At 47.9% G+C, this 15,416-nt stretch overlaps 1 protein-coding gene across 3 annotated transcripts in view; it reads right to left on the bottom strand.

Annotated features, from left to right (window-relative positions):
- The window catches only part of LOC148002883 (uncharacterized), a 28,245-nt gene extending 14,863 nt beyond the window's left edge, over positions 1-13,382 (bottom strand). Inside the window, exons 1-2 of one of the 3 annotated variants that reach the window (XM_087574955.1) lie at positions 13,312-13,382; positions 12,806-12,873 (exon numbers count right to left, since the gene is read on the bottom strand). The gene's annotated coding sequence lies outside the window, so the exon portion shown is untranslated. The remainder of the gene's footprint in view (positions 1-12,805; positions 12,874-13,311) is intronic. The other 2 variants (XM_087574953.1, XM_087574954.1) reach the window with 2 other exon arrangements.
- Between the last annotated feature and the right edge of the window lie 2,034 nt (positions 13,383-15,416).

The raw sequence follows: 15,416 nt of genomic DNA, 5'->3' as shown, positions 1-15,416 counted from the left end.
GTAGACGCAAGAGAAGTACATGGGATCCCGGAGAAGTGGAGGTGCAGACAGTTGTAGGTAGCCATGCAGATCCTGGGGATAGAACTGTAGTCCTGGGGAAGAAAGCCTATGAGCCTAAAAGCTGAGCCTCTGGTCCCTCCCTCCCCCTTTTTTGTTCTATTTGGTTTTGTTCTGTTTTTGAGACTGGGTTTCTCTATGCAACTCTAGCTATCCTGGAACTTCCTCTGTAGACCAGGTCGGGCCTACACTCACAGAGATCTGCCTGCCTATGCCTCCCGAGTGCAGGGACTGAAGGTGTGCGACAACAACACCTGACCCTTTATTTATTTATCTATCTAGTAATTTATTTTTATGTGCATAGGTGTTTTAGCTGAATATATGTCTACATGAGGATGTAGGGTGAAGGATCCCTTGGAATTAAGAGTTACAGACAGGTGTGAATTCCCTTCTGGGAGCTGGGAATTGAACTTGGTTCCTATGGAACCTAGAACTCGCTCTGTAGACCGGACTGGTCTTTAACTCAGAGATCCTGCCTCTGCCTGCTGAGTGCTGAGATTAAAGGCATTTGCACCACTGCCCAGCTGCAGCCAGTACTCTTAACCCCTGAGCCATCTCTAGTTTCTATTTTATCTCCCTACCTTTTTTTGAGACAGGGTCTCACAAAGCCTGGCCTAACACTCACTAAGACAATTCACCAAGTGGCCGCTGAGGTTGGCCTTGAGCTCCTAACATTCCTGCTTCCACCCTGCCTCTCTCTCAAAAGGCTGGGAATGTAGGAGCACGAGCAAATTAGATCCTTCCTAGATTCCTTTCAGGTCTTCAAGGCAATGTCGTCTTTAGCACTGTTTGGCTTCTTTGGCCCCTTTTCTTTGTATAGTTTCAACTTTAAAATTTAATTTTATGAGTATGGGTGTTTTACCTGCTTGTACGTCTGTGGACCACATGTATACCTGGTGCCCAGGAGGACCAGAATAGGGTACTGGATCCCCTGGAACTGGAATTACAGATCAGTATAAGAGTACTGGGTCCTCTGGAAGAGGGTCCTCTGGAAGAGCAGCCAGTGCTCTTAAAGGTTGAAGAGCCATCGCCCCCATCTCTGCCTCCTCCCCCTCCCACCCCCGCCCCCCCCTAATCATGAGACAGGGTCTTCCTTTGTTGCTCAGGCTGACCTCTGTCACACTTGTTCTGGGATTTACAGACCTGAGCCTCCGGGCTTGATCTCTTTTGTTGTCCTCTAATACCTTCCGGAAATTGAAAGTACTTGCTGGGCTTGCCTCTCTTTTGTGCTCTCAGTAGGGAGGCGGGGGCGGGAGCTGCCTGCCTCCTTGCTATCTAAAGGTCTTCCAAAATTGATACTTTGTAAACTTTTTTCACTCTTATCTGCTGTTGTAGACAGAACTAAGTCCTTCGCTAGTTCTAGATAAGGGACCCAGAGAAGACGGCCGAGAGTCCCCTCAGCAGACACACTATAAGAAACTGGTGGTTTGACTGGCTGTGATGGTGCAGGCTTGTTTTCCCAGCGTGAGATGAGAGGTGAAGGCTAGAAGACCACGATTTCAGGGTCCTTTTCGAAGTTCAAACCCTATGTCCGCTGGGAACTTTAACACGTGCCTTTAGTATCTGCACTAAGGAGACAGGAAAAGTGCATCTCTGTGAGTTGGAAGCCAGCCCGGTCTACTCAACAAATTCCAGGCCAGCCGGGGTTTACATAGTGAGGCCCTATCTCAAAACAAACAGACAGCTGGGCAGTAGTGGTGTACGCCTTTAATCCCAGCATTGGGGAGGCAGAGATAGGCGGATCTCTGTGAGTTCAATGCCAGCTTGGTCTACAGAGTGAGTTCCAGGACAGAGAAACCTTGTCTCAAACAACAACAAAACGCATACGGCTCTGTTCTGACAGTGACTGACTATAACCACCAAAAGCAGCAGATCCCTCCTCTGGTGGAAGGGAAATAAGAAGCTATTCCAGATACAGCTGCTGGTAGAAGGGTGTGTATAAAGTGCTTAGCAACAGAACAGGATTGAACCCCGGGGTTACTGCTGCAGGAGGATTAACATGGTAAACAAAGTCCTTACTGCAGTTTGCTCCCTGCAGTGTGGAGTTGCTGACGCCCAGAGTGAGATCTCATCACCTTGGAAAGGAGTGATGTTCCCTTCAGGAATGGTTCAAGAGACCTTGGCCAGTGTGAAAGGCAGCAGTATCAGAAATCTTCAAAGCTAGTCTGGGCTACAGGACGTCCAGTCTCGAAAAAATAAAATTAAAAAAAAAAAAAAAAAGCAACACAAACTACCAGGTCCAGTGTCAATAACAATCTCAGGGCTGGAGAGGCTGTGGGGTACGACTATTTAAGAATCCTTAGGGCTCTCCTGCCTGCATCCCTCCTGCTGAAGGCCTCTCTACAGTCAGGGTGGAGGGAAACTTGGAGTAGTAACTCCAAGGAGCTTTTCTGAACATTAAGTTTTCTTCTCTTGATGGTCTCCAGTCAAGTGCATGGGGTTGGGGAGTTTAGCCCAGATTCCAGAGAAATACAGCTTTGGGCTTATTTTATTTTTTGATTCTTATTTAATACTGATTACTTTCTTCTTTTAAATCTTTATCTTTTTTTACAGTCTAGTCGTTATCCCCTTTCCAGTCTGACTGGACTCACCCGATACCGATACCTTCTCCTCCCTCCTCTGCACCCTCTCCTGTCTCTAAGAGGATGTTTCCACTACCACCATTTTTTTTTCTTTTTTTCAGAGCTGGGGACCGAACCCAGGGCCTTGCGCTTCCTAGGCAAGTGCTCTACCACTGAGCTAAATCCCCAGCCCCCACTACCACCATTTTAACCCCCCCCACCCCCCCACCCCCCCACCCCCCCACCCCCCCACCCCCCCCCCCGCTCAAGTCAGGGTTTTCCTGTTTAGCCCTGACTGTCCTGGAACTCAATTTGAAGACCAGACTGATCTCGAACTCCCAGTGCTAAACCTGATGCATCTAAACCTTTTTATATAAACTTTTTTAGATTTTTAAATTTTATTTTATATTTTTGAGCATTTTGCCTGAAGGTTTATGTACCACATACATGCCTGGTGCCTTTGGTGATCACAAGAGGGCATCCCATCCTCATGGGCCACCATGTGGGTTCTGGGAACTGAACCCATGTCATCTGCAAGACAGTAAATGCCACAGTGCCTGTGTAGGTGTCAGTTCCTAGGTGTCAGTCCTCTGCCTCCACCTTGCAAGACCTGGGATGGAGCTCAGGTCTTCAGCTCTAGCAGTCTTCTTCCCAGACCTTCCAAACCATGCTTAGTTTTGATGTTCATTCTTTTAGATTGCCAGGTCTGACCTTGAACTCCAGACCTTCCTGAATCCTGGAGCTACTCAGACACCATGGCATGCATTTTATGCATTGCTGGGGATCAAACCTAGTACTTCATGCATTCTGGGCATGCACTCTACTAACCGCCTCCCCAGTCCTGTACTTAAATTCCATTTTATTTCTTTTTAATTCTTTATTATATATAAGTACACTGTAGCTATCTTCAGACACACCAGAAGAGGGCATCAGATCTCCTTATAGATGGTTGTGAGCCACCATGTGGTTGCTGGGAATTGAACTCAGGACCTCTGGAAGAGCAGTCAGCACTCTTAACCGCTGAGCCATCTCTCCAGCCCCATTTTATTTATTTTGTATGTATGTGTTTTGCTAAAGCGATGCATGTGGAGATCAGAGGGACAACTTGCAAGACTTGGTTCTCTCCTTTCATCCTGCAGTGTCCAGGGACTGAACTCAGCATGGTAGGCTTGGCGGCAATCTCCTTTACCCACTAAACCATCTTACCGGTAGCCCCTTCAGTCCTATTGTTACTTGCTTTAGAAACAAAGCCAATGCTGGCCTTGGCTTTGCCAATCTTCCTGCTTTAGCTGACTAGGTGTTAGGATTTGGGCATGGGCAAACATGCCCAACTTCCAACCTTCCTCTTCATGGTGACTACTGTTCAGATGTCACATGAGGCCTAGAAGAGACTTTCCAGAGTGAGGCTGGGCCTCCGGTGGCTCTCTGGGTCTCCTGGTCATCACATTGGGAAGATACTATATCTCAACAGACTTAGGACCTGTTACTGTACCCTCACTAAGCCCTAAAGTTAAGGTGTTGACCATCCCTGGTGAGACTGGGAATTCACACTGTCCAGTATCATTACGTGAAGTCTCTGTGGATCAGTCAATGCCAGATCCAACTGTCAGTTTCCTGGTAGGAGTTCACAAGGAAATCAGATGTCAGTCCTAGACCAGATGGCCTCTGGTTCACCTATGGCCTTGGGCAAGTCACTCTCCAGCCCCAGGCACTGACTCTGCTCTCAGAACTTCTACCTGAAGGCAGCTGGCTCTGAGAGGCCAACTCTGACATTCTAGGAGTCAGAGGTTCTATGACTCCTGCACTACTTGGCTGCCCTCTGTGCTCCTGACCCGGTTCCAAAAGCGTGGAGAGTGGTAGGCTCTCCCCAAGCTGTGCAAGGGATTCCAGCTCTCTGCGAGCTGTGGGCGGGGCTCTGAGAGTAATCCATCTACTGGCTGGGGATGATGGCATAGGCCTACAGCCCTGCAATCCCAGAATTTGGAAGACAGAGGCAGAAGGATCATCTCAAAACAAAAACAAAAATAAAACAAAAAGAGGCCGGGGGATGCAGGGGTTGCAATTCAGTTGGCAGAGCATTTGCAAAGGCTTTGATTCTGTCCCCGGCGCTTCGTACATGGATGTTGGGGTGTACAGCACTGAGGCAAGCAGTCAGGAGTTCAAGGGCGTCCTCAGGTACTAATGGAACTGCCAGCTAGCCTGAGCTACACTGAGACTCAGTCTCAAAACCAACCAACCATCCAAGACTCTGTCTGCCTCAGTGGGCAGGCTCACCCCTGACCCCTCCCTTCAATTCCCTGAATTCGTACCAATGCCTTCCCACCAACTTCTGGTGGGGAATATTCTGGAACCATCCCCTCTGTTCCTAGCTCCCTAGAGTCGCCTCATTGTCCTGGCTAATGGAGAAGGCATAGAGGACAAGACAAAAGGTGTCCACAGCTCTGTGAAGGCATGCCCTCACTCAGGCACACATCTGTGCACGAGGAAGTAGAGATGCTGAGAAGAGGAACATAGGAAGACTGGAGGCAGAGCAATGTGGGCTGACCTAATGACCTAAATTCAATCCCAAGATCCACATGGTGCAAGGAGCTAACTGGTTCCTGCAAGCTGTGCTCTGATCTCACACCACACACCACACACCACACACCACACACGTGTGCCCATAATAAATAAATAAGCCAATAAAGATTAAAAAGAGATGAGGTGTAAGCTGTCAGAGATGTAGCTGGTCCACTGACATAGTAATGGCAACGGCAAAGAGGAGGTCTCTGGCAGGCTGGCTTCTACAAGGTTAAGTGTCGGGCTGGATGACTGACACAACTATAGGTCAGGCTGCATCGCCAGCGTTTGATGGGATGGTGGTGACAGCATCCTTTCTTCATGTCCCCTGAGCACTGAGTGTTCTCATCTGTTTTGCACATGAGAAGCTTGAGGCAGAGCCAGAAACACGAGTTTAAATCTCAGCTCACTGACTCTTGGCCCTGAACTGGACTGTGACAGACTGTTTCACTGACGTGGACGCAGGCTGGGGCATAAGTGAGGAAGTTGTGCTCCCCGAGGCTTACACTTTCTCTTCCAGGACCAGCCCGGCTACCAATTGGAAGCAGGGGAGCCCCCTTTGCTCCTGCGGCCTCAGCTCTGTTTTATGTTGTATGAATGGGGAGTACAGGGCCAGGACAGGGGTTTGTCTTGTTTTTTTTGAGACAGGGTCCCACTTGGTGACCTTGACCCTGCTCCTACATCCTGAATCACAAGCCTGGGTCACCAAGCCTGTTTTATTTTATGTTTAAAAATCGAGCTGGAAAGGGGGTGACTACACTTCACTGGCTTGCCAGAAGTGTCTATTGCATTGGTAGAGTTAAGAACCTCTGTCTTGGGACTTCTCTTTCTAAAAAGGGGAGCTGGGGAACCAGATGAAGGCTGCCAAAGGAGGGTATTTAGGGCTCGGGTCCCCTGAGGCCCCTCTGCTCCAGTGTGCACTCTCAGGCCAAAGAAAATGACTCAGGAAACTGGGACAGGAGCAAAGGGATCCTGAGAAGTAGAGCAGAAGCCGATGCACCCGGCTGGCAAATCTCAGTCTGGTGGCACAGAACTGGATTCCTCACTCTACCTCAGCCAGGCTTCCCAGAGTTCCTGGGGCCCAGGCTGGCTTCCAGCATTCTCTTCTCAATCTTAATTTTCTTCTCTAAGTCACTGAAGGGGGAAGAAGGATGGCTTCAAGGTCGAGCATGGTCCCGCCTCTGGGTCTGCCCTGCCACTGGACTTCAGACAAGTCCTCTCCCCTTCTCAAGCCAGTTTCCACAGGTTATTTTCATAGTGTCTAATGAGATAGCTGACTGATTTAAAGACACATTTTTGGCACATACATTGTTATCCTTCCAAGTCATATCTGCAGTAGACATCACTAATAGATGTCAGTGCCTGATCAGTCCACACACATCGGAAGCTTCAGAAGTCTTTTTTTTTTTTTTTTTTTAACACAACTGACTAATCCATCAGAAGTGGCAAATGGAGGGCTTGAGAGATGTCTCAGCAATTAGGAGCATTTGTGAGACAATCATGGAGGCCAGAGTTCAGATCCCAGCACCCTCATAACAAGGCAGATGTTCTGTGCGTGCCTGGAACTCCAGCACCTAACAGGGAGGAGACAGGAGGAGTTTGGGCTTGCTGGCTTCCAGCCTAGCTGATAGAACACAAGCCCCAGGGTTAGGGAGAGACTCTGCCCTAAAGTAATAGATGGAGAGTGATAGAGGAGACACACACACACACACACACACACACACACACACACACACACACACGGGCACATAAACTCACCTAGGCACAGATATATAAGCAAATGTTTTCAAAGTTTCTCTCTCTCTTTTTTTAAATTTATTTATTTTTTATGTATATGAGTACACTGTATCTGTCATCAGACACACCAAAAAGGGTGTCAGACCCCATTACAGATGGCTGTGAGCCACCATGTGGTTGCTGGGAATTGAACTCAGGACCTCTGGAAGAGCAGTCAGTGCTCTTAACCACTGAGCCATCTCTCCAGTCCCCTCTCTTTTTGTTTTTTTAAAGAAAGGACAGGGAAACTACTTATTATTCCTTGATAATCTAAATCTTAGATTCCACCCACATTTCCATTTCTGGCACTGTAGATCTCTATAGATCAGATCTCAGAGGATGGTAAGATGGCCCAGCAGGCAAGGTGATTGCTGTCAAGTCTAATGACCTCAGTTCAACCCCTCAAATAAAGGTGGAATGAGTAAAGTGACTCTTGCAAGTTGTCCTCTGACATGTGTACCCCAACTCACATGTGTACTCCATCCATCAAACACACACACTGATAATAAGAAATAAAAATTTAAAAAGAGTTGGGGGGGTTGGGGATTTAGCTCAGTGGTAGAACACTTGCCTAGGAAGCGCAAGGCCCTGGGTTCGGTCCCCAGCTCCGGAAAAAACAAAACAACAAAACAAAACAAAACAAAAAAAGAGTTGGGGATTTAGCTCAGTGGTAGAGCACTTGCCTAGCGAGCGCAAGGCCCTGGGTTCAGTCCCCAGCTCCAAAAAAAAAAAAAATTTAAAAAGAGATCACCTTGGGGCTGGAGAGATGGCTCAATGGTTAAGAGCACTGACTGCTCTTCCAGAGGTCCTGAGTTCAAATCTCAGCAACCACATGGTGGCTCACAACCATCTGTAATGAGATCTGATGCCCTCTTTGTCTGAAGATGGCTACAGTGTACTCATATACATAAATAAAATAAATTAATAAATCTTAAAAAAAAAAAAAAAGACCCAGGCAGATGGTACACCACACGAGAAAGTGAGCTGGGGCAGCAGAGAGTGGTGGCACATGCCTTTAATCCCAGCACTGGGGAGACAGAGGCAGGCAGATCTCTGGGTTTGAGGTGAGCCTGGTCTACAGAGGAGTTCAGGACAGCCAGAGAAACCCTGTCTGGAAACAAACAAACAAGCAAACAAAAAACAGTTAATGGGCTGGGGAGATGGCTGAATGGATAAAGACCTGAAGACCTGAGTCAGAGTCCCAGGAACTCAGGGAAAGCAGGTGCAACAGCACACATGTGCAACTCAGTGTTCCTAAACAGGTGTAATAGCACATGTGTGTAATCCAGTGCTCCTAAGGAGAGGTGGGAAGTGGAGACAGAGACTCTCTGAAAGCTAACAGTCTAGCCACTGTGGTACACACAGTGACTAAAAAGAGAAATACTATCTCTAAAAAAGTGGAAGGCGGGGCTGGGGATTTAGCTCAGTGGTAGAGTGCTTACCTAGGAAGCGCAAGGCCCTGGGTTCGGTCCCCAGCTCTGAAAAAAAGAACCAAAAAAAAAAAAAAAAAAGTGGAAGGCAAGGAGGACACTGGAGGTTGTCCTCCGACCTCCACTCTTGCACATTTACACAAGAACGTGTATATAAAGACATGTGATTGGGCTGGAGAGATGGCTCAGCGGTTAAGAGCACTGACTGCTCTTCCAGAGGTCCTGAGTTCAATTCCCAGCAACCACATGGTGGCTCACAACCATCTGTAATGGGATCCGATGCCCTCTTCTGGTGTGTCTGAAGACAGCTACAGTGTCCTTACATATAATAAATAAATAAATCTTTAAAAAAAAAAAGACATGTGATTGACATACATTATATACACAGAAATACAGTATGGTCGCTGATTGGCTGGCTGAGAAGAAAGCAGATACATATGGAGGGTCAGCCATTGCTTGAGGGGGGTGTTTGTTTGTTTGTTTGTTTGTTTTTTGGTTCTTTTTTTCGGAGCTGGGGACCGAACCCAGGGCCTTGCGCTTCCTAGGTAAGCGCTCTACCACTGAGCTAAATCCCCAACCCCCCGGGTGTTTGTTTTTTAAAACAGAGTTTCTCTGTGTAACAACTCCAGATATTCTGGCCTTCAGATGTTTTAATGTTGCATGCCTTTGATCCCAGTATTTGGGAGGGAGAGATAGGTAAATGGATCACTGTGAGTTTGAGGCCAGCCTGGTCTACAAAGTGAGTTCCAGGACAGCCAGGCAGTTACATGGAGAAACTCTATCTTAATTAAAAACCAAATCTCAGGTTGGGGATTTAGCTCAGTGGTAGAGCGCTTGCCTAGCAAGCGCAAGGCCCTGGGTTCGGTCCCCAGCTCCTAAAAAAAGAAAAGAAAAAACAACAACAACAACAAAAAAAAACCCAAATCTCACTCCAGCATTAACTAACACACACACATACACACACACACACATACACACACACACACACACACACACACACACACACACACACACACACACGAAAGAAAGGAAGATTAATTGATCTGATTTGATTTGATGTGTACGACTGTTTTGTCTCCTGTATATATGTCTGTATGTGGTGAAGGCCAGAGAAGGGTGCTTGATCTCCCAGGACTGGAATTAGAGATTGTTGTGAGCTGTTAAATGGGTGCTGAGAATTGAACCTAGGTCCTCTGGAGGAACAGCCAGTGCTCCTAACCGCTGAGTCATCTCTTCCTCTCAGAAATCCATTACTTTTTGTATGAGAACTTTAAAAAATAATAATAATAAAACAAAATAACTCAGAATCTATGTTTTCTTTGTGATGGAACAGTCTCATTTTAACATATTGCCTTCTTATAATTAAAAGAACAGTAACAGCATCTGGGAGGTGGTGGCCCACAGCTTTAAATCCCTGCAAGAGGGAGGAAAGGCAGGCGGATCTCTGAGTTCGAGGTCAGCCAGGTACATAGAGTGAATTCCAGGACAGCCAGGGCTACAAAGGGAAACCCTGTCTCAGAAAACTAAAATAATAATTAAACAAGCAAACAAGGAAAATAACAGTAGCACCACCACCACCATCAATATAAACCCCAAGGAGCCAATTAAAGCATAGGCAAAGACTTCTTTTCCTTTCTTTCCACTGTTTTGTTTTATTTTTATGTGCGAGCATGGCCGAGGCACAGACTGTAGGGTTTGGAGGACAGCTTGTGGGAGTTAGTTCTCTTTCTACCATGGGTCCTGGGGAATCAAACTCAGTCTGCAGGCTTGGCAGCTTTACATTCTGAGCCACCTCCCAGCTTGTCCTCCTTTCTTCCTTCCTTCTCTTCTTTCTTTCCCTCTTTCTTTCTTTCTTTCTTTCTTTCTTTCTTTCTTTCTTCCTTTTCTTTCTTTCTATTGTTCTTTTATTTGTTGGAGAAAACTTTTGTTGTTGTTGCTGTTGCTTTCTGAGTCAGGGTTTCTCCTTGTAGCCCTGACTATCCTGGAACTTACTCTGTAGACCAGGCTGGTCTCAAACTCAGAGATTCCCTCTGCCTCTGTCTCCCAAGTGCTGGGATTAAAAGGGTGTGTGCACCATGTTTGGCTTTCAATTTTTTCTCATTAATTAGAATTTTTAAAAAAATTTCTAGGCATGGTGGTGCACACCTAGAATCTGGGCTCTCAGGAGTGAGAAGCAGGGCCCTCACTACAAAGTTGAGGTTACCGTGGTGTATGTGGCAAGAGCCTGTCTGCAAACAAACAAACAGAATTCTGGCTGTAAATGGAACCAGCTATATCCTGGGCCACTCCTTGAGCCTTAGTGTTGCAACATAATGAACTGGTTCTCTTCTAAGTTCCACACTATGTACAATGGTTAGCGCAGCAAGTGCCAGCTAACCCAGCCAAGCCTGAAGAGTGCCTCTTAGCTTCCCAGAGGGAGGAGCCCCAGTCCCCACAGCGCTTCAAGTTCAAACTCTCAATATAGCTGAAAATTACTTGGATTTCCCATTCTCTTGTTCCTACCTCCCCAGTGCTGGGATTATGGGTGTGTACCACACCCATTCAGTTTATTCGGCTGTAGGGAATGAAGCCAGAGCTTTATGTATAGGCTGTACCAAGTTTTTTTCAAGTCTTGGTTGCTCAATGCACCTGGAACTCTAACCCCAATACTTACTGCACTCAAACATTCACACACACACACACACACACACACACACACACACACACACACACCCCACAACAGAGCTCTGTGCCCCGTTGGGAGAATTATTGAGATGCCAAGGCTATGGTTACCAAGGACAGCTGCTTGAAAGCCTTTCCCTAGGGTGCAGCTTAACAGTGTTGCTTAGAAGATAGGTCTGCCCTGGAGCAGGGGACTGGCTAGCTTGACTCTTTAGGGGCCAGAGAATGTTTCACTAGAATTCGTTTGCTCCTGTGTGTTGGTGCAGGACCCTGTGTCTGGAGACTGCCCTAGTTTTCACTCAGTCCAGGGCCACAGCTTCAGAACCCACACGCCTTGAGGCTGGGGAAGGGGAAGAGATGAGGGGATAGGGCAGCTAAGTTCAAATGACTGAATAGGGGGCTTTTCTTGTTGTTTGCTTTCTTTTCTCTCTCTCTCTCTCTCTCTCTCTCTCTTCTTTCTTTTTCTTTTCTTTTGAGACAGGGTCTCAGCCCAGGCTGGCTTTAAACTCCTGATTCTTCTGCCTCTGTTTCCCACATACTGGGGTTCACAGGCATGCATTATAAACGCAATTATTATTCATCACAGATAATAGTTATTATTACAAAACGACACAGCAAGAAAGCCTGTCTCCAAACGTGTATTACAAAGGCTATATTTTATAAAATGATCATTGCCTGATCTCATCCATTCTTTGCTTTTTTTAAATTGGTTTTTGTAGAAATTTCTTTTTTACTGTTTAAATAATGATAAAGATTTGCCAGTTTTATATTGTTTTTTTTTTTTTGTTTTTTTGTTTTTTTTTTTTTTTTGTTGTTGTTGTTCTTTTTTTCGGAGCTGGGGACCGAACCCAGGACCTTGCGCTTCCTAGGTAAGCGCTCTACCACTGAGCTAAATCCCCAGCCCCGCCAGTTTTATATTGTTTAATCGTCTATTCCCCTTCTAAGTGTCTTGCTGCTTTTTAAAAGACTTACTTTATTTTGTGTTGTGTGTCTGTGTGTATGTGCGTGTGCATGAGTTCAGATGCCCTGAGAGGCCAGAAAAGGACCCCGGGTTACCTGGAGCCGGAGTTACAGGTGATTGTGAACCATGGGTCCTCAGAACGGAACCTAGGGCCTTTGGAGCAGCATTGAGTGACTGCTGAACCCTCTCTCCAGCTCCTGCCTCGCTAGGTTTTTGTTTTGTTTGTTTGTTTTACTGTGTAGCCCTGGCTGGCCTAGTACTATGTAGATCAGGCTGGCTTTGAACTCACAGAGATCTGCTTGTTTTAGCTGGGACTAAAGGCATGTGCCTGGTCCCTAAAATGCATTTTTATCTTTAAGTTCCTGCAGTTTAACCTTCCCTGTAATATACTGTTTTATTTAGCTCTAAGAATAATCCTGGCGAAAAAGCACTGCCCAGTTAGTTACCATATGTGGCCAGAAAGCTGAGTCTCAGCGTAGCTAGCAGCTGTCTGAGGTCACAGAGCCAGGGGATGCAGAGGTAGACTTGTAGCCCTGACCCCAAATCCCCAATCTACCCGCTGAGGGCGGCTTGAGCCCCTGACCAGCAGCAACACGGTGGGGACATCACCTGTCCCACTTGTCTCCCAGCCACATTTAAGCATAGGTTGGAGGGAGACCTCACGTCATCCATTCAGGGGTCTCTGTGCAGAGATTGGATGAACCGGATGTGGAGCCCCAGCGAATGTTTTACATCCATACAAAAGGCTTTCAGAACCAGCCTCCCACCTCCAAGGATGAACACTGAACCCGGAACCTCACCCGTATCTGTGCCGAGAGGCTCCTTGTCCATGACCCCCATTCTGACATCTCTTCACAGTGTTCTTTCCCTAATTTCACAAGGTCAAGTACAAATCAAATATTGACTCTTGATAAGAGCTCGCAGACAAACTAAAACGCCACATCTCTTTACTTTGGGCTAACCTTGCAGCAGCTCAAGCGGTAGATTCCCACTGGCCAGAAATCACATACTGGCTACTCCTGTAGGGTGGCAATTGCTGTGGCAAATCGAGCAACAGCTCGTTGTGTGAGAAGCACAAATTGGGAGGGAAGATGTTCAAAACAAGGTGCAACAGAGGGAAACTGCAAAAGGGAACCCGGACTCCTTTCCCTGGTTGGGGATTGGAGGCTCAGAGAGCTGGAATGACTGACTCAATGCACTCAGTTGCTAGAGGCAGCGAGCACTCTGGCTTTCTGTCCCGAAACAGGGATCATCCCACCAAACCCTGTGGTCCTGAGACTCACAAGGCCCAGGGGTCTGGACTCACCAGGGCTGCTGAAGTGGGTCAGGACAGGGAAATGGCTTCTCCACGTCACCTGTGGACTCCTCCCCCGTCCTCCCCTGGGGCAGCTGCTAAGGTCATTCAGCTTCTCCTTCCTGGGAGGTGGCCAGGGCTCCGCATGAGAGCCTCCTGGGAAACCGGCACTGGGTGAGGTGGGGGCTGCCTTCAGGAGTGACTGAGCCCTAGGGCTACGATGGGGTCACAGTGTGTATCTCCTGGATCCCGCAGGCACCCTCTGGCATAGCTGGTGCTCACCGGTTGGCAAGCCGCTTTTGCTGCCAGCCACCAGTTGCCTTTAAGAGAGCTGCCTCAGCTCATTGGCTGATGGGCCCCTCCAGCTCTTCACCTGAGCTGGTGAGAGCCGCCGGGCTGGGGGCAGAGCCTGGACTCCAGAGAGTAAACAACAGACTCTGCCCTCCCTACAGCCTTCCTTCCTCACCTCCCAACCCCACCAGGGAACAACTTGTGGTAAGGAATTGGCAAAAAGCCACACGGTCGAGCATCATCATCTGTTTCTGTAATTCCACCACTGAGGAGGTGAAGGCAAGAAGGTCAGAAATCCAAGGTCCTCTTCCTCAAGGTCTTTTTCCCTATACAATGAGTTTAAGGCTAGGTTTGGCCAAATAAGATCTCTTACAAAAACAAACGGAAAGCTGGGCAGGTAACTCCGTGATAGAACATTTACCCAAGATGGAGGAGGCTCCGGGTTTGACCTCCACTGCGGAGCGAAGGTTTATGTTATCGTTAGGCAGCTTGTGCCTATAGTCTCAGCTCTTGGAAGCAGGAGGAATACCACACGAGTTCCTAGACAGCCGGGGCTATGACACACACTATGCATACAAGCACACTACACATACAAACTCCTTATTACACACACACACACACACACACACACACACACACACAAAACATGCTCCACCCCCACCCCGTCACACCCACGCACACCCCAGTGCTTGCTGCACAAGCATGAGGACCTGAGGTCAGGACACCAGAACCCACATAAAAATCTACATGCCGTGGTACACGTGTCTAACCCGCTTAGTGGCGCGGAGACAGTCTGATCCTAGGGACTTGCTGGCCCGTCAGCTCAGCTCAACCAGCAAGCTGCTCCATCAGCAAGCTGGAGAAGTGGTTGAGGAACTCCCGAGGATAACCTTGAGCCCTGCGCTCATGCCCGCGCACCTCCCGGATATGCATACACCTCTGACAAATACGATAAAGTAAAAATATAGTTTTAAGAGGTGAGGGGTCTTTCCAGTTTGCAGGATACTAGGGAGGAAGGCAAACAGTCTGGGGCAGAAAGTGGATATTCACCTGAGCCCCTGCCTTGGGCTTCTGATACAGTGCCCCTGGACCACATCCCCTCGCTGACAGTGAGGCCACCATGGCAAGTCACTTCAGGGCTTCTCTATTGCTAGCCAGGCACTCTACCAATGGATCTTGGTGCCTGGTCCCGGTGGTTTGTGTGGTAAGTGGGAGGGGCGTGAGGCTGTGGCCGTATAGACTAGGGCGCTGCGCTGGAGGTGCAAGTGAGCTCTGGGCTTCAACATCTCTCCCTAGCACAAAGGTAAAAAGGGGCAGTGCAGGAGGGAGTCCTGGACAAATCCAGTCACCTCTCAGAACCATTTCCCTATGCATTGACAAAGGAAGGCTGAGCCCAGAATGGTGGCACATGCCTTTCATCCTAGCACTTGGGAGGCAGAGGCGGTCCTATCTCCAAATTCCAGGCCAGCCTGGTCTACTTACAGAGTTTCAGAACAGTTAGGCCTACATAGTGAGATCCTGTCTCAAAACACAAACAAAAGGAAAGAAGGGGTGTTGTTGGTGGTGGAGAGTAGACATGGGATTATGCACTGGTCAAATCATAAACCTGACTTGGTAGCTTGCCTCTTAATTTTAGCACTCAGAAAGCAGAGTTTGGGTGGGCCAGGGCTACATAGTGTGATCCTAGGGAGAGGACAGCAGAGGACAGGAGAGGAGAGGAGAGGAGAGGAGAGGAGTGGGGAGGGGAGAAGGAAGAGGGCACAGGGGATGGGGAGAGGAGAGAGAGAGAGAGAGAGAGAGAGAGAGAGAGAGAGAGAGAGAGAGAG

This window comes from Rattus norvegicus, chromosome 10 (assembly GCF_021556685.1).
Source record: "Rattus norvegicus strain SHRSP/BbbUtx chromosome 10, alternate assembly SHRSP_T2T, whole genome shotgun sequence".
NCBI lineage: Eukaryota > Metazoa > Chordata > Mammalia > Rodentia > Muridae > Rattus > Rattus norvegicus.
Note: the sequence above shows the minus strand (reverse complement) of the source record. Positions and strands in the feature narration are given on the sequence as shown.